This window comes from Halichoerus grypus, chromosome 9 (assembly GCF_964656455.1).
Source record: "Halichoerus grypus chromosome 9, mHalGry1.hap1.1, whole genome shotgun sequence".
Classification (NCBI taxonomy): domain Eukaryota; kingdom Metazoa; phylum Chordata; class Mammalia; order Carnivora; family Phocidae; genus Halichoerus; species Halichoerus grypus.
The window spans coordinates 78,195,276-78,215,219 of record NC_135720.1 but is presented as its reverse complement, the minus strand read 5'-3'; the positions used below and the strand labels follow the sequence as shown (position 1 = coordinate 78,215,219).

Sequence of the window (19,944 nt, the reverse complement as noted above, 5' to 3'; positions counted from 1 at the left end):
ACAAAAAGGGCTAACCAAACTAAAAAGCTTCTGCACAGCAAAGGAAACCATTAACAAAATGAAAAGGCAACGTACTGAATTGGAGAAATTTTTTCCAAACCACATATTCAATAAGGGGTTAATATCCAAAATATATAAAGAATTCATACAACTCAATAGCAAATAATAATAATAAACAATCCAATTTAAAAAATAGGCAGAGAAACAACATTTTTCCAAAGAAGACATCCAAATGGCCCATAGGCACATGAAAAGATGTTCAATATCATTAATCATCAGGGAAATACAAATCAAAACCACAATAAGGTATCACTTCATACCCAATAGAATGGTTATTATCAAAAAGACAAGAAATAACAAGTGTTAGCAAGGATGTGGGAAAAGAGAACCCTTGTCACTGTTGGTGGGAATGTAAATCAGTACAGGCTTCATGGAAACAGTATGGAAGTTTCTCAAAAAATTCAAGATAGAACCTACCATATGATCCAGCAATTCCACTTCTGGTATTTAACCAAGGAAAATGAAAACAGTATCTCAAAAAGAGATATGCACCCCTATGTTTATTGCAGCATTATTTACAATAGCCAAGATATGGAAACAATCCAAATGTCCATCAATGGATGTATGGGTATAGATATCACATTTTCATTATATATATAATAGAATACTATTCAGCCATCAAAAAAGAATGAAATCTTGTCATTTGAGACAACATGGATGGACTCTGAGGAGATTATGTGAAGTAAAATAAAAACAGAGAAAGACAAACACCATATGATCTCATTTATACGTGGAATCTAAAAAAAATCAAACTCATAGATACAGAAAACAGATTGATGGTTGTCAGACAGGGAATGGGGGGGTTGGTGAAATGGGTGAAGGGAATCAAAGGGTACAAACTTCCAGTTATAAAATAAATAAGTCATGGGGAGATAATGTACAGCATGGTGAATATAGTTAACAATACCGTACTGCATATTTGAAAGGTCTAAGTTCTAAGAGAGCAGATCTTAAAAGTTCTCATCACAAGAAAAAAAATTCTGTAACTGTGTGTGATGACGGATTATAACTAAGACTTATTGTGGCGATCGTTTCCCAATACATACAAGTATCAAATCATTATGCTACACACCAGAAACCAATATAATGTTACATGTCTATTATACTTCAATAAAAAATAAGTAAAATAAAAATGTTTATAGGAAAAAAAAAGACTTAATGGCTTCCCGATGCTCTCTGACCTTAAATCAAAGTCTACTTTGCTGAAGAAAAATATATTTACTTTTTCTCCATGATTTGAAAAACTCTGCTATAGATAATTAAAGCTAACTGCACCTAATATTTTTAGCAAATTAACTTGCCATACTGCACAGTTTTTCTGAAATAAAAATGGTACACAGTGCTTAGCATAATTAAGTCAGCTGGGGAACCGAATGAGTAGATGTAGTATGATCATATCTACAGTCATTTTTCTACTAAAGTCAAAAATGCATATTTTTGTCCCAATTTAAAAGAAAAAGCAACATCTATTGAAAATATTGTTAAACCATAACAATTTTTGGATCATAATTTTAACAGAAATGGTACTTATTTGCCCAAGAAATATTTAATCACTCACCTACTTTGGGTCAATCATTGTACTAGGCAAAAAGTAGTCAACAGGATAGACATACTGTTACCACAGCATGTGAGCCTTACCATTCTTACAAACACAGGAGTATCAAGCAGGTTGATCATTCTATCTCCTTCCAGCTATTATATTATTTCTCTGCTGCCTTTGAAAGTTCTAAAAAAAAAAAAAAAAAGTGAAAATTCTCCAAAAAGTTGTTCATATGGTCCCTAAAATATGTTTTTCCCATCTTCTTAAAACACTCATTTACTTGGCTTCTGATCACTGCTCTCTTTTGGTTTTCCTCCCTGGCTAGTGCTTCCTCATCCTCTCAGTTCTTAAATGTTGGAATTACTCACAGCTGAATCATCCAACTTCATGTTTTTGTTTTTCTTTTTTCTTCCTGCAGATGGCTTTAAATACCATCTATATATTGGTAATTCCCCTATTTGTATCTCCATCCTGGACTTTTCCCTTTGGTTCCAGAATTTTATATACAGGCTCCAACTCAAACTCTTCATTTGGGTGTCTGATATTTCAACACATCCAAAATCCATATTCTGCCTGGACACAGCCCCGCTCCCTCCCTACGATCCTCTATAGTTTTCCCAGTCTCAGTCAAGTGAAGCTTCATCTTTTCCCATACTCCCGCCAGATTCATCATTGACTGCTTTTTCTCTCACATCCTGTATTCAATCTCTCATCAAATCCTGCTGGCAAAGTCTTCCCAATGCATCCAGGATTTGACCACTTCCCACTACTTTCCTGCTACTACTCAGATCCCAAACACATCATTTCTGATCTGCATTCTTTTAATTACTTTCTAACTAATTTCCCCTCTAACTTTACCCCCTACAAGAGAGCCTATTCAAACTAAAATCACTCCTGTGGCTGTAATATCTTAGAGTGAAAGCCAAAGTCCTTAAAATAGCAAGCTTTAGAGGGGCCTGGGTGGCTCAGCCGTTAAGCGTCTGCCTTCGGCTCGGGTCATGATCTCAGGGTCCTGGGATCGAGCCCCACATCAGGCTCCCTGCTCAGCGGGAAGCCTGCTTCTGCCTCTCCCACTCCCCCTGCTTGTGTTCCCTCTCTCGCTGTGTCTCTTTCTGTGTCAAATAAATAAATAAAATCTTAAAAAAAAAAAGTTTAAAAAAATAGCAAGTTTTAGCCTCATCCTTAGTCTTTAGCTAGGGGCAGTGCCTACCTGGAGTGCTCAGTCCCGCTCCACAAAACACGTCCACATGGTCTTCCAGAAGGTGGCCCAGATGGCCCTCAGCAGCCGCAGTTATAGCTTCCGGCTGCAGAACTTTGGTGTGGTGACCTGATTGCTTGAGGGCCCCCCTGCTCTGGCCCCCCAGCAGCACAGAAAGGAGCTAAGTGACCTTCTGCTGAGTTGGCTAGGCTGCCCCCAGTCCCTGAGCTGTGACTATTGAACTGCACCCGGAACAGATGGGCACCACCGAGGCCAGGGCCCGGACCATGGGACTGGGATCCTTGGACTGTAGCGAAACCCCTCTGGGCTTTGAAGAAGGGGGTTTCCGGTCCCACCAGCCCTGTAGGGGGGGAGTTCCCTGGGATCACTTAGATTCCCAGCTCCCAGCCCTGAACATCCTGGAGCGGCCTGGGCAGCCTGGTGCCACCTCGCGGCTATTCTTGAGGCTGCACCTTCAGAATCCTATGAATATCTCCCCTTCCCCTCCCCCATCCCAGTGATAACTCTATAAACTTAAATGACATCACTTGTCAAAGAAGTCCAAAAAAAGTCTCTCTTTCACTTCATCTCTTACTAACCCTTACCTTGTTCGTTCTGCTCCGGCCACACTGGGCTCATTACTGTTCCTAGAACACTTTAAGAACATTATTGTTTCAAGGTGTTACCACTTGCTGTTTCCTCTGACCTGGTCACTTTTCCCCCGCTTATGCTCAGAGCCAACCTTATATTTACTTACAGATTCTCTTCTAAATCATCTAATGCATGAAGACTTACCTGGTCCTCTATATAAAAGAGCCACGTCTACTATTTTCTTGGCTCTCTCATCTCCCTAATCCTGCTTCATTTTTCCTCACACTACTTATAATTGTATGAAGTACATGTACTTACCTATTTCCTTCTTGTCTGCCCTCCAACCCCACCACGCTAGATATAAACTTCACAAGAGTTGAGATTATGTCTGTTATGTTCACTACCGCATCCCTAAGGTCTAAAACAGGGACTGGAACATACTTGGCGCTCAAATAATTGTTGAGCAAATGATTGAGTGAATTTACAAAAGGGCATTATAAAGTGTTAATAGAAGTGTAAACAGAGGGATCTAACCTAGGCTGGGGAAGCAAGACAAGATTTCTTGAGGAATCTGAAAGCTGAACGCTAAGAAGACAAGTAGGAGTTTACCCATAAAGAGAACAACATTGCCAAGACCTCGAGTCTGTTTATTCAACAAATATTTATTAAACACCTACAATGTACCAGGCTGTGTACTAGGCACGTGGAATATAAGGAGGAAAGGGAAAAGGACACATACAAATAAATACTGGCATATGGTCATTTAATAAAAAAGCAATAAAAACAAATTAACCTAGGATAGAGAATAAAGAGTGATGGGAATAAGGAAAGAAGACTAGATATGCTGGATAACACTTTTCAGGAGGTACAATTTGAGTAGAGACTGAAGGAAATCCAAGATAAGTTATTATCTGAGGGAAAAAAGCAAAAAAAATTGTTCAAATCTATTATATCCTTATATATTGTTACCTTATTAATGTATCAGTTACTGAGAATTTTGTTTTAAAAATCTCTTACTCTTGGTGGATTTATCAACTTGATAGTTCTGTCAATTTTTGCTTTCTATATTTTGAGGCTATATTAGGTACATTTAAGTTTATAAATGGTTTATATTCCTGATGAATTTAATCTTCTCTTTGTACATATGCACTTTTTTATGCTTAGCTGATTTTGGATTTTTAAATTCTTTTATCACTCCCCTTTTTTACTTCCATAATAGAAATGCTATATGCTACTTCTTTCAGCAATTTCTTGACTTTTAACATGCACGTATTTTACCTAAAGCCCAAAGTTAATGAATATCTCAGTTTTCTGCTCAGCAACACAAGGGCTTTAATTACAAATTTGCCTTACTATTCAAATGATTTAGTTCTCTAGTTTTTATCCCCTATGTTGTACAATAATATTATTCTTATACAAAAATATCTATTTAGAAATAACCACGTTTATCAGTTTTTTGTTTACCATTCCTTTTTGCTCTCAGTACTGTAACTTCCAGATTTCTCTTTTTCCTGAAGTACAATCTTGAAAGTTCCTTCGGCAAGAGTCTAATAGAAACAAACTCTCTTCACATTTTTATGAAAATATATTTATTTCATCCTTACTATTAAGTGAAACTGTTGATGCAAAATGAACAGGCCTCTTTTGAAATTTTAAAGAGAAAGGAAAAGAGTTTTATTTGAGCTCAAGTTAGAAGAGCTGCTGGGATACATATTCTTCACAAAGAAAAGAGTGCTCCAGAGAAGCAATGTTTAATACAGAGTTATATATGTTTTTTGTTACATCAAAAGTTACAAATCATCATGACATTAAACATTCCAGAAAATTACAAACTTTATCTTGTACTTTTAGTATGTGCAAGGTTACAGGCTACACACAGAAGTGTGGGAACTTAAGATTTTTGCTCTTACCTTTAGTTTGAAATGTTTCTTTCAGGTTATTTGCTAATGAAGCAGATGTACAATGTGTGCTCCAGGCGGAAATGGAACCCATGCTTTGAAGTTTGGTTAAGTCATTCTGATCTTGGCAAAAGTTAAAGTATAGCTTCCCTGTGAGCCCAGAGCCCACAAACATTAAAAGTTGAAATTTTTCTTTATTGAAAGTTCAGTTAGGTATAGGATTAAGACTAGGTTATTTTTATTCTCAGTAATTTGATTATATTATTCCATTTTTTGTGACATATTTTACTGTTAAAAATCAAATATCATTCTAATTGCTGTTCCTTTGTAACTGATTTGTCTTTTCTCTTTTTCTTCTTAAAATAAATACTTGCATGAAACATCTTTGATTTTGATATACATCAACATGTGTCCAAGTGTCCATTATTTTATATGTATCTTACCGTAGGTTTTATAAGGTTTCCTGAATCTGGGTACTCTGTGTCTTCTATTGATTCTGGATAATTCTCAGCATTTATGTATTTAACCATTGGCTTTTTCCACTTCTTCTGTAACTGATAAGACATAGCATTGGCCTTTTTATTCTGCCCACTATGTCTCTTAACCCTTATTCTACATTAATCCACTTCATATCTCTTCTTTGTTTCTAGAGAATTTCTTCATCTAAGATCCAGTTTACTAGTTTTCTCTTACTTGTGTCTAATTTACTGCTTATTAATTCCGCTGAGTTTTTACCTTGCATTATTTTTATTTTTGAACAACATATTTAGTTCAATAAAATCATTTCCAGATAAGTTTTATTAGCCTCACTCTCCTTGATGATATTTTCAATTCTCTTCTATTTGTTTACATTTTAATCATAGTTATTTTATACTTTAAATTTGATAAGTCCCAATTATTTAAGTTATCTTTTTCCAGTTCTGCTATTTGTTTCTACTAACTCTTGCTTATGGTGTATTATTTTCTCATCTGCTTTGTAATTTGAAGTATAAAACTGATATTTGTATGACCTCAATGTATGAGAACCAAGAGAGTCTTGAGTTGAGTGTAGATTTCTCCAATGGGGAGTAGAGTTAGCTTTGGGCAGACCTAACAGAGCTTTACCGAAGTAGGACCACTCTGAGTTTATTTCTCAGAGTGGGATTTTCTGGGTCACATAGGACAAAGTTTTGTCTTGGTTACATGAGGGAAAGCATGTGGTTTGCTGGCGAAGACAACTTCCATTAGCATCTCCCTTTATTATTTGGCAAATGTCTTTTCAGTTTCACTAAGTTGTAGACTTTGGATGTAAGCATCATTAAGTAAGGGTCCCCTTCCTTTCCTCTGCTTGGGCCAAAGATTATTTTTTCATGTACTATTCAAAGACATTTTTTTTTAAAGATTTTGTTTATTTGTTTGAGAGAGAGAGAGAGCATGGTGGGGGGGGGTGCAGAGGAAGAGGGAGAAGCTGACTCCCCACTAAGCAGGGAGCCAGACACAGGCTCAATCCCAGGACCCTGAGATCATGACCTGAGCTGGAGGGTGCCCAGGTGCCCCACTCTTCAAAGACTTTAAAACCCAAAGATCTAAGATCCCGGCATAGCCAAATGTCCCCAAGACAGCCCGGTGTTCGCTTGTGATTTTTAAACTATTTTGTAGTTGCCTACTTCTTTTTTACCAAGGATTTTCTTCCATTCTCACAGGCACAAGTTTGTAATTTAAAAATTGTGCATTGCAATTTTTCAGCCTGTTGGTGTTTTGCAATGGGAAAATTTTTAACTGAATTGCTGCAAGCATAAATCTATAACCCTGTCTATATATGACACAAAGATACAGATTGAGAATACTTACAGTGACATCATGGAAATCTATTCTTTTCCGGCATAAAATAGAAGAAAGATTATGCTCCTATGCTTGACTGTGTACTCTCTTCTTCTTTTTTCTCTCTTGGCATAAAGGATAAGGAACAAAGTAATTATATTACTAAATTATTTTACAACAAACTTATATAATCCATGTGTTATGTATATATCAATCAACAGAACTAGGACGTAAATATTAAGCATTTTTAACATATTTGATTTGAAAAATAAGCAAACAAATGTAAGTTAAAGCCTGTTTTACTTCTGTTTTGGATTCAAGAAATCAAGTTCCCAGCAGAATAACTCCATAGGGACTCTCTCCTCCATGCAAAATTCATAAACTTTAAAAGAAACCAACTCTTCCCTTTGTTATTTTCAATTAAGATATCTCAATACTTTGCCAAGATAAATGATGACAAGTATTTTTCCCTTGTTTACAGGGACAAATCATTTTTATCATTTTTCTTCAAGAGAAAGAAAGTATTTCCATCAAACAAGTTTTGTTACCTTTAATCAAAGTGACAGGATGAACACTCTTGACAGCTAATGATTGACAAGACAAGTCTCAGAGATATGACAAGGATCTGCTACTCTAAGTTACTTTTGATGCACATCTCAATGTAAGGTCATTTCTCTTCTTCAGCAGATAGGGATTATAATTGCATTACCTATTAAAACAAAGCAAAAATCATTCAAAACATCTTGCTACTCTTCTGTTTGCATTAATGACAAAATAAAACATTAAAAGAGTTTGCATTTCTTTGTTTAGATAGTAAAAAATATGTACAATATAACCAAGTGGAGTGTTTTCTGTTTTTCTAGTGTAAAGAGAAGTGAAATTTGATCTATCTTAACCTCTGTTGCAGTAATCAACATGAAATAGCATGATGAAATAGAAACATAATAGACAGACATTCACATCCTGGCTCTGCTAATCACTACTTAGGTGACCTGGGAAAATACTGAACCTGTTCCAACCTCAAATTTCTCAATTATAAATATTATTTTTAAAATTTAAAATACCTAACTGATAGAATTGTGGTGAGAGTAGTAAAATCACCTGGAAAGTAGGCTTTTATCAAATACCTTCCTCTATGAAGGGTGCTTATGGAGGCGAAAATATAAACACATACACATATACACACGTATATGTATTTAGGTATATAGATTTATGTATACATATGTTCATGTATACATCTTTGTGGATGTGTTTGCGTATGTATATATCCTTTTAGGAGGCATTTCACAAAAAAATGTTCAGTGACTCATGACATAATTAATGAACAAAAAATTGGAATAACTTGTTAGCCCCTGAATAAATCTTTCCTTGGGGAAGGAATACTCACCCTGTTGAGAAGGATAGGATGTTAACCAGAGTTCGGAAGAAATGACTTCAGTTGTTTTTTTATTATTTTTTTAAGATTATTTATTTATTTATTTGAGAGAGAGAGAAAGAGCACAGAGGGAGAGTGAGAGGGAGAAGCAGACTCCCTGTTGAGCAGAGAGCCAGAAGTGGGGCCCCATCCTAGGACCCTGAGATCATGACCTGAGCCGAAGGCAGATGCTTAACCAACTGAGCCACCCAGGCGCCCCAAAATGACTTCAGTTGTTTTTTTTTTTAAGATTTTAGTTATTTATTTGACAGATAGAGACATAGCGAGAGAAGGAACACAAGCAGGGGGAGTGGGAGAGGGAGAAGCAGGCTTCCCGCGGAGCAGGGAGGGGCTCGATCCCAGGACCCTGGGCAGATGCTTAACCCAAGGCAGACACTTAAGGTGCGTCACGCAGGCACCCCAAAATGACTTCAGTTCTGATGAAAAATAGGAAACACACTGGTGACAGGGCAAAAGCTGGACTCAAAAAAGAATGGGAGGAAAAAGGGAAACAAGAAGACCACAGGTGTTACTTTCTGCAGTATAATGAAGCCTTTACAAATCTTAATTGAGATGGCATTTTGTGATTGAGGATTATTTGAAAGCATCTGAACTGCAATGATCATTAAGGTATACCCAATTCATATATATATATGTGTATGTGTGTGTGTGTATATATATATGTTATATATACATATATATAACATATATATATGTTATATATAAAACAATCAATATCTGAAAGGGTTTTTAACTGGAGACTTTATAAAATAACAGAAGTCTGTATTTTAAAAATTCCTATCTAATAAGAACTATACACCATTCACTATAAATTTGATGAGCAAAGCATAATTACGTAGAACAAACTACAAAGCATATCAACGATGATTTGATATAAGCATCTCACTTCTCCTCTCAAGGAACATATAAAAATACCTTCTTGGGTCACAAGTTCAAATGCACATAGGAGCCATGCAGGCACCATAAGTGTATAAATGGGATGAACATGTGATCATAGAAGGTGACATAATAAACTGGGAGTATTAGTGCCACATTAAAGCATTTATATTCACGTTTTTAAAATCTATGCTAACCAAACAAAGCACACCTTTGGGTGAGATAGGGCAGAGGACCACCAATTGTTAGCCTGCCTTATTCAAACAGGGCTAGATTCTTCTGTTCAATTGATCTTCCCACACTTGACCCTATTCTTGCCACAAGCTATCCTCTTTTGAAACGGTCACTCCTTTTATCTAAATCATTTGTAACTAGTCGCGAAGTGGTGGGCTTCTGTTTGCAGTTGAATGAAGTTTGCTATTATGTAGAATCTTTCTTTTAACATCCAAAATACTAATTTTGCACAATTTCTATCTCTTAATGCAGTGTTTTTCTGGAGACACTTGATTGGCTGTCTCTATGTGTCCTTTCTGACTTGGTTCAGCGCCAGCAACACCAGAGCCATTCTCTTTATAAGAGAAACAAAGAATCGTCCTGATTTGGTAACAGTTCTGCCCCATACAAGCCCTTTCACCCCCAGCTTTTGCACAGAACTGTTCATAATGCAGTGCTTTGGTTTACCAACAATATGCATTCCTGCTGACCCTAGCAGTGGATCAAAGTTTTAATAATAGATACAGGCCTGGGTCTTCTAGGGAAGGCTCCTCTTGCTAATAATATATATAGTCCTATATGAAAGCTAAGTATTTTCTCAGACATATGAGAAAATGATAACTTGATTTGACAATGGAGGACTGGACAGTGGAGGACCTGGGTATAAAAGTTTGTCAGAGTTTGTAAGGCAACTAGGAAATAGTGGGTTTTCATAGGATTTAAAAAAAAAAAAAAACTAACATTCTGGACTTCTGAAAAAGGGCAGCGTAGGAAGATCCTGAAATTACCTCCTCCCACGGATACACCAAATCTATAGCTACATATGAATCACTTCCCTCTGAAAAAGATCTGAAAACTAGATGCACAGCTCCTCCACAATAAAGGAGGAAAAACCACATGGAGAAAAACACCAAAAACCCCACCCCTGATACACAATACAGAGGGATTTCACCAGTCCGGTGCTTCTACTGGAGGAGCAAGAGGTTGGTGCCCCACACAGGGCATCCCAACCCTTGGGATCTGTACAAGAGAGATGAATCCCCAGAATGTCTGGCTTGAAAAACTAATGGGGCTGACGTCCAAGTGATCCAACTTGCTATAGAGAACCGAGGCTCCTCTTTCAAAGGGCTCTTGTGCGGTCTCACTTGTCCAAGAACCAGTGAAGAAACAACAGTTTGAAAAGTGCCTAGACTATTTGTGAAGGAGACTCATTTGCTAATCTAAAATCGTCTTCTGGAGGGGCAGGGACAGTTGAAGCTCCCCGGAGATGGAGATGCTGGTGGACGTCATTTTTGTGCTCTCCACCTACACTACTAGCCGAGGTGGGTGAACTTGGACACGGCACCCTCCTGCCGCCTTACTAACAATGTGAGGGGTGGAGCGCTCACGCCACTGGGATATCAAAGGATGAGCTTTCTCTCAGATTCTGAGTAGCAAGACGAGAGTGTTAGGCTAAGGGATGAGGAAGACCCCCCCCCTCAAAATAACCAGAGCTGTTTATCGGTGCCATGAGCATTTCTAATGCCAGTTTGTCTGCAAGGTATGTCTCAGAAGTTATTTTACTCATATTTTAAAAGTTCCTTTTTCTAATACAAAGAGCAAAACAACTCAAGGAATTCTCTCACAAACTGACACCGATTTATATGCAGCTAGTAATACCATGCAGCTGGAAGAAACAGTAACCCCCGGGACCAAAAGAACTTAAGGATGTCTTGTCTAAATGCCAGTTAGTTTTCGATGTTGAGCTAACATCTAGAGACCAAGTCAGAACCAAAGCTAACATTTCAAGTACAATCTCAGTAATTTTTCCATCTTTTTTATTGTTTCCATATTTTTAGTGTTATTTGGAGATATACAAAGCTGAAATTGCCCTCAAATTGACAAAAAAAAAAAAAAAATCTTTTCAAAAGTTTTACTTTTTTTTTCAAAAAGGGTGCAATTTAAATGTGTATTTCTTCATTTTGGCATAATCATAACAGGCTTATACACACACAGATTAAATCAGAAATGAAAATCTAACTTCAGATGGAAACAGCCCCCAAAGTCACATATAACATAGCTTTGTCTATTTTTCATAGGAACTGAAGTTATTTCAAATTCACAGCTTCCAACAATGGTGTACATTCTCCAGGGTTTCTTCTTGAAAGGTGCCTGATTTTTTCAGATTGTATTTCTTTTAGACAGACTAAATAGCAACATAGTTGCTCATTCATTCATTTACTCTTTCCTATTTTCTACAAACATTTTTCAAGCCCTCACTAAATGCCAGACATAGTGCTGGAGATACCAGTATACAAAAGGCAAAGAACCTACCTGTTGGAGCTGAAAACCTCTCCTTCCTCACTTCTCTTTTATGCCATACCTTGAAAAAGAAGCAGGATTTTTTTTTCTTCTTCCTTCCTTCTTTCCTTTCCTTCTTTCTTTCCCTCATCTTTCTTTCTTTTTTTCCTCTCTTTTTCTTATTCATTCATAGATTGTCGTTCAACAAATATTAGAAGCCCACAATGTGTTAGACCCCATCCTAGGCACCGGGCCACCTGTAGCATAAAATCAAGTTCCAGCTTTCCTGGGGGCTTTGGGTTCAGGAAGATACTATAAATGCACAGGTGATCAAACGGCTAGCATAATTACATACTAGATTATCATTATAAAAGTAAGCAGAGAGCATATTAAGAGAATAATGAGGGTCCTAATTTGAATAATTTGGTGAAGTTCTGTCTGATGAGATATTTAGGCTGAGGGGTGTGTGTGTGTTTATTGAAGCACCGTTGACACACAATGTTACATTAGTTTCAGGTGTGCAACATAGTGATGTTATGCTATGTTATACTATGCTCACCATTAAGTGTGGTTACTTGCTATCTGTAGGTAAAGATTTAAAGAAAAAGACAGAACCAGCCCTGGAAAGGATTTAGGAATAACTAGTAAAGTTTTCCATACAGAAGAACAGGCAGCTGCAAAGGCACTAGGTGGCAATAATTTGGCATGTTCCAGAACCTAAAAGGGGAGAAGAGTTGAAGCAACTGATTATAAAATTAATTTGAATTTACAAAAACCTAAGAACAACCAAAATACTCTTAACAAAGAAGACAAATAGGTTTTGGGAGCTTGTCCTATCCAGATATAGTAAAGTCAAAAACACCTGATTTTCATTCTGTGTAATGATTACTTTTTTCCTTAGGCAGATATATCCTGGGAAAAACAATCAATATCAAATGCATGTAGACATCTTAGCCTTACCGTGTATCAAAATTGCAACAAAAAACTATTAAAATACACTGTTAGCATGTAAATAAATTTTCTCTTAATGGGACTCAATAACAACAAAGTAAAATTATTAAATTAATTATATGTATAAGTTTTCATGATTTTTATCAGGGATATTTGTTTAACTTACAATAATAATTGATTGATGGTTTTCTGATAATGTCCCCATAGACTCTTCAGAATCTTTTATCTGAGGTGACAGTCCGTTTCAAACTGTGTGGACTGAGAGATCTAAATGCCTTTGATCACATTCCAAAAGAATGTGGGAATAAGAACAAAGTCTAAACGTTCTATAGTATGATGCCAGGCCCAACAGGAGCTCTATCACTTCACCTGACTAAATGCTTTGATCTTTTCCCACTATAATAGATCAGAGTTTGTACTGAAAGATTTCAATTTCTCCTCTGGCCAGGCAAAATTTCAGTATGGTTGCTTAATAAAATCAATGATACACACCAGTTTGTAATAAAATTTTCAATCAGAATACAGCTTTTGAATATGTATAAATATGCATGAATATGACACATGTTCCATTGGCTTATAAGAAGAACACAAAACCAATGCTCCACCTTCATGCATCATCCATTTTAAATTTTAAAATTTCTGGTAGTAATATTTGCTTTTTTTCCTCAAAAATGTTGCACTTTTTGTTTGATTTAATGACTTTCTCTAAGAAGCCTTAATTGACCCCATAAGGAACTCACCACCATCTCTTTGTATGATGCTAGTATCCAGTATACAAATATAGCATAGCTTTTGTAGTCTCTTATTCCACCAAACTGTTCACATGACTGTTTTTCTGTACAGATTGGAATCTTTTGAGAACACAGATGGCATCCTATTCATCTGTGTACCACACCTACGGGAAAGTAAACGGTATTCCTCTCGAAGAATCTTTGAGCTGTTATCTCCACTGCCACATCAACCATAATATGTTTACTTTCATAATCAATTCTTTCACAGCTTCCTTTAGTTTTACTTAAAGAACTTTTGAGTGTTGTTTTTCAGAAAATCATTATGTGACCTTTTCACACCAATTTATGATGTCATTGATCCATGCTACATTTACTTAATGTTTCCCATGTGTCAAGCACAGTGCTAGGTACTAGGTATATAAATATGAAGAAGACACAGCCTGCCCTTAAAGAATTCAAAGACCAGTCAGAATACAAAAACTAATAATTACAATGCAATGTAAGTGCTATAACATAGACAGGAACAGAGTGATCTAAAAACATACTGGTTCTGGCTACCTGAGAAAAGATTCAAAGATTCAAAGAGGTTAACCAATTGGCTGATTTTGTCAGATAAAGAAGAAGGAAGCAAATTTTAGGAAGAATGTGTGCAAAGACATGCAGTCAAGAAAGGATCAGGCAGATCTAGTGAATAAGGAGCTGCTCTGTGTTTAGAGCACAGAGTATCTGATGTAGAGAGGAGAAAGGCTGGGAAGTTAGCCAGAAGACTAGAACAGATCTCAGAAGCAATGTTATCCTTACACAGGGGCCATGATAATCTTCTCTGTATTGTTCCAATTTTAGTATATGTGCTGCTGAAATGAGCACTTAGAGGCAATGTTAAGAAATGTATACTTTATCTGTGGCAACTTAAACATAGAAGAAATTGTTAAACAAGGCAGAGACATAATCAGATTTAGCTTTAGGAATGGTCATGCTGGTGGCAGGATGAAGACAGGTTTGGAGGTGAGGAAAGTTTGTGGTATAAGGACCAATTAGGAGGCTTTTAAATCTCCTAGGGAAAAGATGAGGTGAACTTTCAAATGGTGGAGGCATTGTGGGGTGTAAAGATTAATGTGTTTGATATTAATGAAATAAACTCAACTGAGCAAAGTAGAAAGAAGAATCAATAGGATGGAGGAGGTAAGGGTGATTCCTCGTTTCTTCTATGAGACACTGACATGAGAAGAATCTCTCTGGGTTTAAATAATGTTTGGGGTGCCTGGAAAACAGACAGGCAGACATGTCTAGTAGATAAATGTATCTGGAATTCAAGAGTAAAGTTGAGACTCACTGATTAGAAGTTGTCCACTTGTATCTGGCAATGAAAACCATGAAAGTAGATCAGATCATCCAAAGTTTATACGGAAAGTAAAAATGAAAGAGAAAAGAGTAGAACTTGAGTCATCCACCAACATATAAATAGTGGTCAGAAGATAGAGGGGGGGGAAGAAGCCTGTGAAGAATCCCAGATAGACTAATCAAAATGATAACTAGAAGCCCTGAGAGAATAGGCAATTACTGTCAAAAACTGCAAATCCCTCAGGTGAGACAAAACCTTGGTTAAATTTGTCAAAGAAGAAAAAACTGCCATGGAGGTTGGAAAAGCCATTCAGGGCAGGGCAGGAGTCAGAGAATAGATTACCAAGGTTTGAGGGGCAGGCATAGAAGATGTAAACTATTTTTTAATACGAATGATGCTGAAAGGAAGGAGACATATAAGTGCAATCGTTTGAGCAAAAGGTTAATGGAAGGCTTCTTTTTTTGCAACCTGAAAAGAAAGAGCTAAAAGAACAGGCAAATTGTTGGTAGAGAAAATAGAAAAGATAATGGGATAAAATTTCTGTATAAATGATGGAAACTGAGATACTGGTATACTAGTTTGCTACTGATGCTGTAGTTTGGTAGCTTACAGTTCTGGAGGTCAGAAATCCAGAATGGGTTTTATGGAGCTAAAAAATCAGGATGTCAGTAGGTCTGTGCTCCTTTCTGGAGGCTACAGGGGACAATCCATTTACTTGCCTTTTCAAGCTTCTAGAGGCTACCTGCATTCCTTGGTTTGTGGCCTCATCCTTCATCTGTAAAGCCATGGCATCTTCAAATTTCTCTCTCAATCTCCCTCTCTCTCTCTCTCTTTCATATCTCAGCTTCCACTGTCATATATCTTCATATCTCCTCTCACTCTGACCTTGATTTTCCTTTTACAAGGATCTTGTGAGGAAATTGGGCCAACTCAGATAATCCAGGATAATCTCCTTATCTCAAGATCCTATACTTAATCACGTCTGCAAAGTCTCTTTTGCCATGTAAAGGAAAATATTTACAAAGGCCAGAGATTAAGATGTTGACATTTTGAGGGGACCATTATTCTGTTTACCACACTGAGTAAGGGTGGAATGATTAAACTAGGAAAGGACAATCAACTCTTCTTCTTTTAACAGGAGAGAAGGAGACCAGAGTGTATAATGTCATATGCAAGTACAGAAGCAAAGGTGGGAACTGGTCCTGTCTGGTGGCCATATTTTCTTCTTGGCAGCATTGGGAAGGTGAAGTATGCCATTGACAAGAGGAAGAAGTTTTTTGAAGACCCAGTAAAGTTGGTTGCAGAGAACATAACAAGAAAAGGTGAAGAGACCATGAAGAAGCATGTGGGAGCTCCAATGGAGCTAGAAAGCATAAGGCCTATGTGGAGCTTATTGACTTAGCATGGAGATTTGTCCAGCAACACTTTGAAGTCTGGGAACAGAATCAAAGAAAATGAATAGTTGGATTCATCAAGTGATGGATGTCTGAAGGGTGGATACAGCTGGGAAAATAAGGAGGAATGTAAGCAAGGATCCTGGTGAATATACATGATCATTGAAGCCACTGATCCTAGCATTAGGCTTGGTCAGGTTCACTCTTCCCTGATTTTGAAATTTTGTAAAAATTTATTTAATGTACAAGATGTGTGTGTGTGTGTGTGTGTGTATGAGAGACTGAGAGAGAGAGACAGAGGGAGAGAGAGTTTCCTGAGCCTTGGAAATGCAAAATTCTTGGCTATAGCACTGAGAGATCAATATCCTTATGTGACAAAATCATGTCAGTAACCAAAGTAACTTGGTGGAAGTTGAAACATAAAAGTAGATTAGGATGATTAAGAAATCCATCCTCATTCTTCCAGTACATCATATTAATTTAAATTTTTCTGAAATCTGTTTTTGACAGGCTGATTAATTTTACTGAAAATTTATTTAACAAAGTTTAAAGTGAATCAGCAAATAAAGGGAGTTTTCCCACTGGTAGAGATAAAAAATATAATTTACTACATAATTATTTGGTAATTACTTTGTCATCAGGTATCTTTTATGAGAAATTTAACTCTATCTCCCATGTAATCTGTTCCATTTAGTTTAACTCTGGGTCTCATTATTCTCATTTTATCAGTTACAATTCATTAAAATATTATGCCAATTTCATTAGCAGGTCAAAAACTGTCAATCAACATTCTAGAAAGCCACAATCATTTCATTATTGAACATTTTACTTCTCAATTTCCCTAACTAGGAGTATACTGGCAAGCTTTTAATCAAATATGAAATGTTCTCATAATAATTTGGTTTTTTTCTTAAAGTATTACATTATGTTTTGTTTATTTAAATACCCTACTACTTTCCTATTGTTCTTTTCTTGGCCTCATTCACACAGACAACCAAGTGGATCTAATGAATTTTTAATATTTTAAACCACTTAGAAAATCAGGTACATGTTAAAGTCACATAAAGAACTTTGCAAAAATACAGATAGAGATGAGATTAATAAATGTTTTGGAAGAAAAGGAATGTCATACTCAGTGCCCTGGATTAAGATGACTTTTATAGCATTTGGCAGTAGGGATAGATCAGAAGCAGGGGCTCTGGAAAGGAGCACATTTCCGCTCATAATCCTGAGCTAAGATTATGGCCATAAACATGGCAAGATTATTAGAAATGGAAGAGAAATATGTAAAATAGGCTTAAAAGAAGCTACCCTAACCATCTCACAGAGTTGTTCTGGAAACAATGTGAAATTTCAGAGGGAAAATTTAGAAAAGTCAGAATTCTTTATATGTCTAAGTCTTCACATTATTCATTACGTGAGAGCCCATTTCTCTCTGAAGGCTCTGTGTTTCCCTTGAAAGATTTTGTGGGAGGAGTTCATGCCTGCCACCACAAACTTCTGCAGTCAGTACTCACAGCCTGCTTTTGCAATGGGCTATGAAAGTAGACTTTTATTAGTTGCTTCCTTAAAAAACATTATCTACATATCATCTTTTAAAAATGAAAGCTGTTTGAGAAAGATATTTGTATTGTTTAAATATTTACATATATAACATCCAATATTATGCTCTGAGCCATTGTCTCTTTTGGAATAAAATTACATGCCAGTACTCATAAGTTTTGATAAATGAGAAAAGTGGTGTTTCTCATTTTTTCTGCCATTGTATCAAAGTGAATTAATAATAAATTAAAGTTAATAAAATTTAAAAATGCAGTGCAATAATAAAATTACTCAATATTTAAATGTGACATAGATTTTTACTATTAAAAAATAAAGAAATGAAAATATACCAAAATTAGTTGTATCTATTGTTCATTTTAGTTTTTCATCAAGTTTTCATGCCATGGAATTCTCCATCTTGTCCCTTGTTAGTGCTTACATCTGAGAGTAATCTACTGACTATGACTTCAGGAGTTTGAAACTGAATGAGGGATAGTTAAAAAACAAGGTATTAAATTTTTTGAACCATTAGTCAACAAATAATTAGTCATATTGGCAAACAACTGCATTTGCAAGGTATAACTGCTGAAATAAGCATGTTTCAGAAAATGTCAGCTGTAGGGCAATCATTGTTACTATAGTAAACAAGAAAAACAAACCTTATCACAATGAAATGCTTATTGAATGAAACTTTTATTCAGCAAGAAGGTGCCACTGCAACTTTAATGTACAAAATAAAGTATTTACTCACCTGTGCGTACATTAATCTTTTCAAATTTTGACAAATTATCATAATAAAATAGTATGGCTCATTTTAAGTTAATTTATATTAAAAAAGATAAACTAGATAAATTCAGAAAGTAATTTTCACATCTCAAACTTCTTATTTTACTAAGGGATCACTATTGGTTTCCTTTGATTAGCTTCTCTATTGGTGCATTTAAAATATAACAAACAAAAAATAAATAATACAATAAACAAAATTTTGACTAATATTTTCAGAAGCATCTATTCTAAAATGAGTTTATTTGTATTCTATTTATTGTATGTGTCCATTTTAAAATGTGGAACTGAAGAATGTTTCACTAAGACATTTTTTGCTGATTTTTCCCAGTCTATTTTCATTAAGATTCTGTTATATTGCCAAGATGCCTCTTACTTCAACATATTTCAAAATGGATACCATAAACAATATTAATAGTCCTGTTGGATTATTACATCTGCTTACACTTTTGAGATTATCTCATCACTTTAAAGTTGAGGTAAACCTGTGTAATATAAACCTCACACTTAAAAATTGGTGATTCAATAATAAATGTCCTCTTTCTCCTGATTTTCATTTTGCTGAGTTTACTACCTAATTCACAAATAGCATTACATTAAATATTTAACATAACTACTTCTATAAAATATTTCAGCCTAAAGTAAAGAAACTAATTTACAATTCCAACTTCATCTTAGACTTGATATTTGTGAATCTGAATTATTTTAAAAACTTTTTCTTAAATCCGTTTGGTTTCATTGTAGATACCAAGGGAACAGAAGTTAAATTCCTTATATTTCTACTTTCTTCATTCTCTCTCTTTAGGTACAACTCTCTCTTTCTCTCTTGAGAGAGTCCTAGAAATGATACAGAGATGAGATAATAATAGAGTTTTCTTTCTATTCCCATAGGTTGTTATATTCTGACCCCAGAGAAACAGGAGAGCTTTCAGAGTAATTCTGAGTTTTTCCAAACTTCTTTTAAACTCTGAAGAGAATTACCAATAATAAACTCAACAACTACAGTAGCCAAATTAATTTACCTAATCTTCAATTATCAACTTGACAAATGGTATTTTCAATAAATTTAATTGTAAAATTATGGTACCTTTTTTTTTTTTCACTTACAAGTCAATGCATTCAGTGAGCATTTACATTTTTCTTTCCAAGATGTTTAGTTACTCCAAAGGGGAAAAAAAGGACTAATTAGTGTATGAATTCCCTTTGAACTTTTTATTGCCTTTCCCATTACTCTTCTTAGTTATAGCTCCAAGTATGAAATTATCTACTCATCAATATATTAGGCAAAATTCAACCTAACTGGTACATTG

At 35.8% G+C, this 19,944-nt stretch overlaps 1 protein-coding gene and 1 non-coding gene across 22 annotated transcripts in view; both read right to left on the bottom strand.

The window, feature by feature from the left end:
* Positions 1-19,944, bottom strand: part of LOC118529283 (uncharacterized) — a 511,719-nt gene that overhangs the window by 53,266 nt on the left and 438,509 nt on the right. For 17 of the 21 annotated variants that reach the window (XR_013441210.1, XR_013441213.1, XR_013441214.1 and 14 more), the window contains 3 exons: positions 7,636-7,796; positions 7,118-7,212; positions 1,699-1,786 (listed from right to left, as the gene is read on the bottom strand). The gene's annotated coding sequence lies outside the window, so the exon portion shown is untranslated. Of the gene's footprint in view, positions 1-1,698; positions 1,787-4,067; positions 4,301-5,033; positions 5,842-7,117; positions 7,213-7,623; positions 7,797-19,944 lie in introns of those variants that run through there. The other 4 variants (XM_078055063.1, XM_078055064.1, XM_078055061.1 and 1 more) reach the window with 4 other exon arrangements.
* On the bottom strand, positions 14,335-14,440 carry LOC118529386 (U6 spliceosomal RNA). Its single transcript, XR_004914092.1, has one exon. It is a non-coding gene; the product is annotated as a U6 spliceosomal RNA (small nuclear RNA).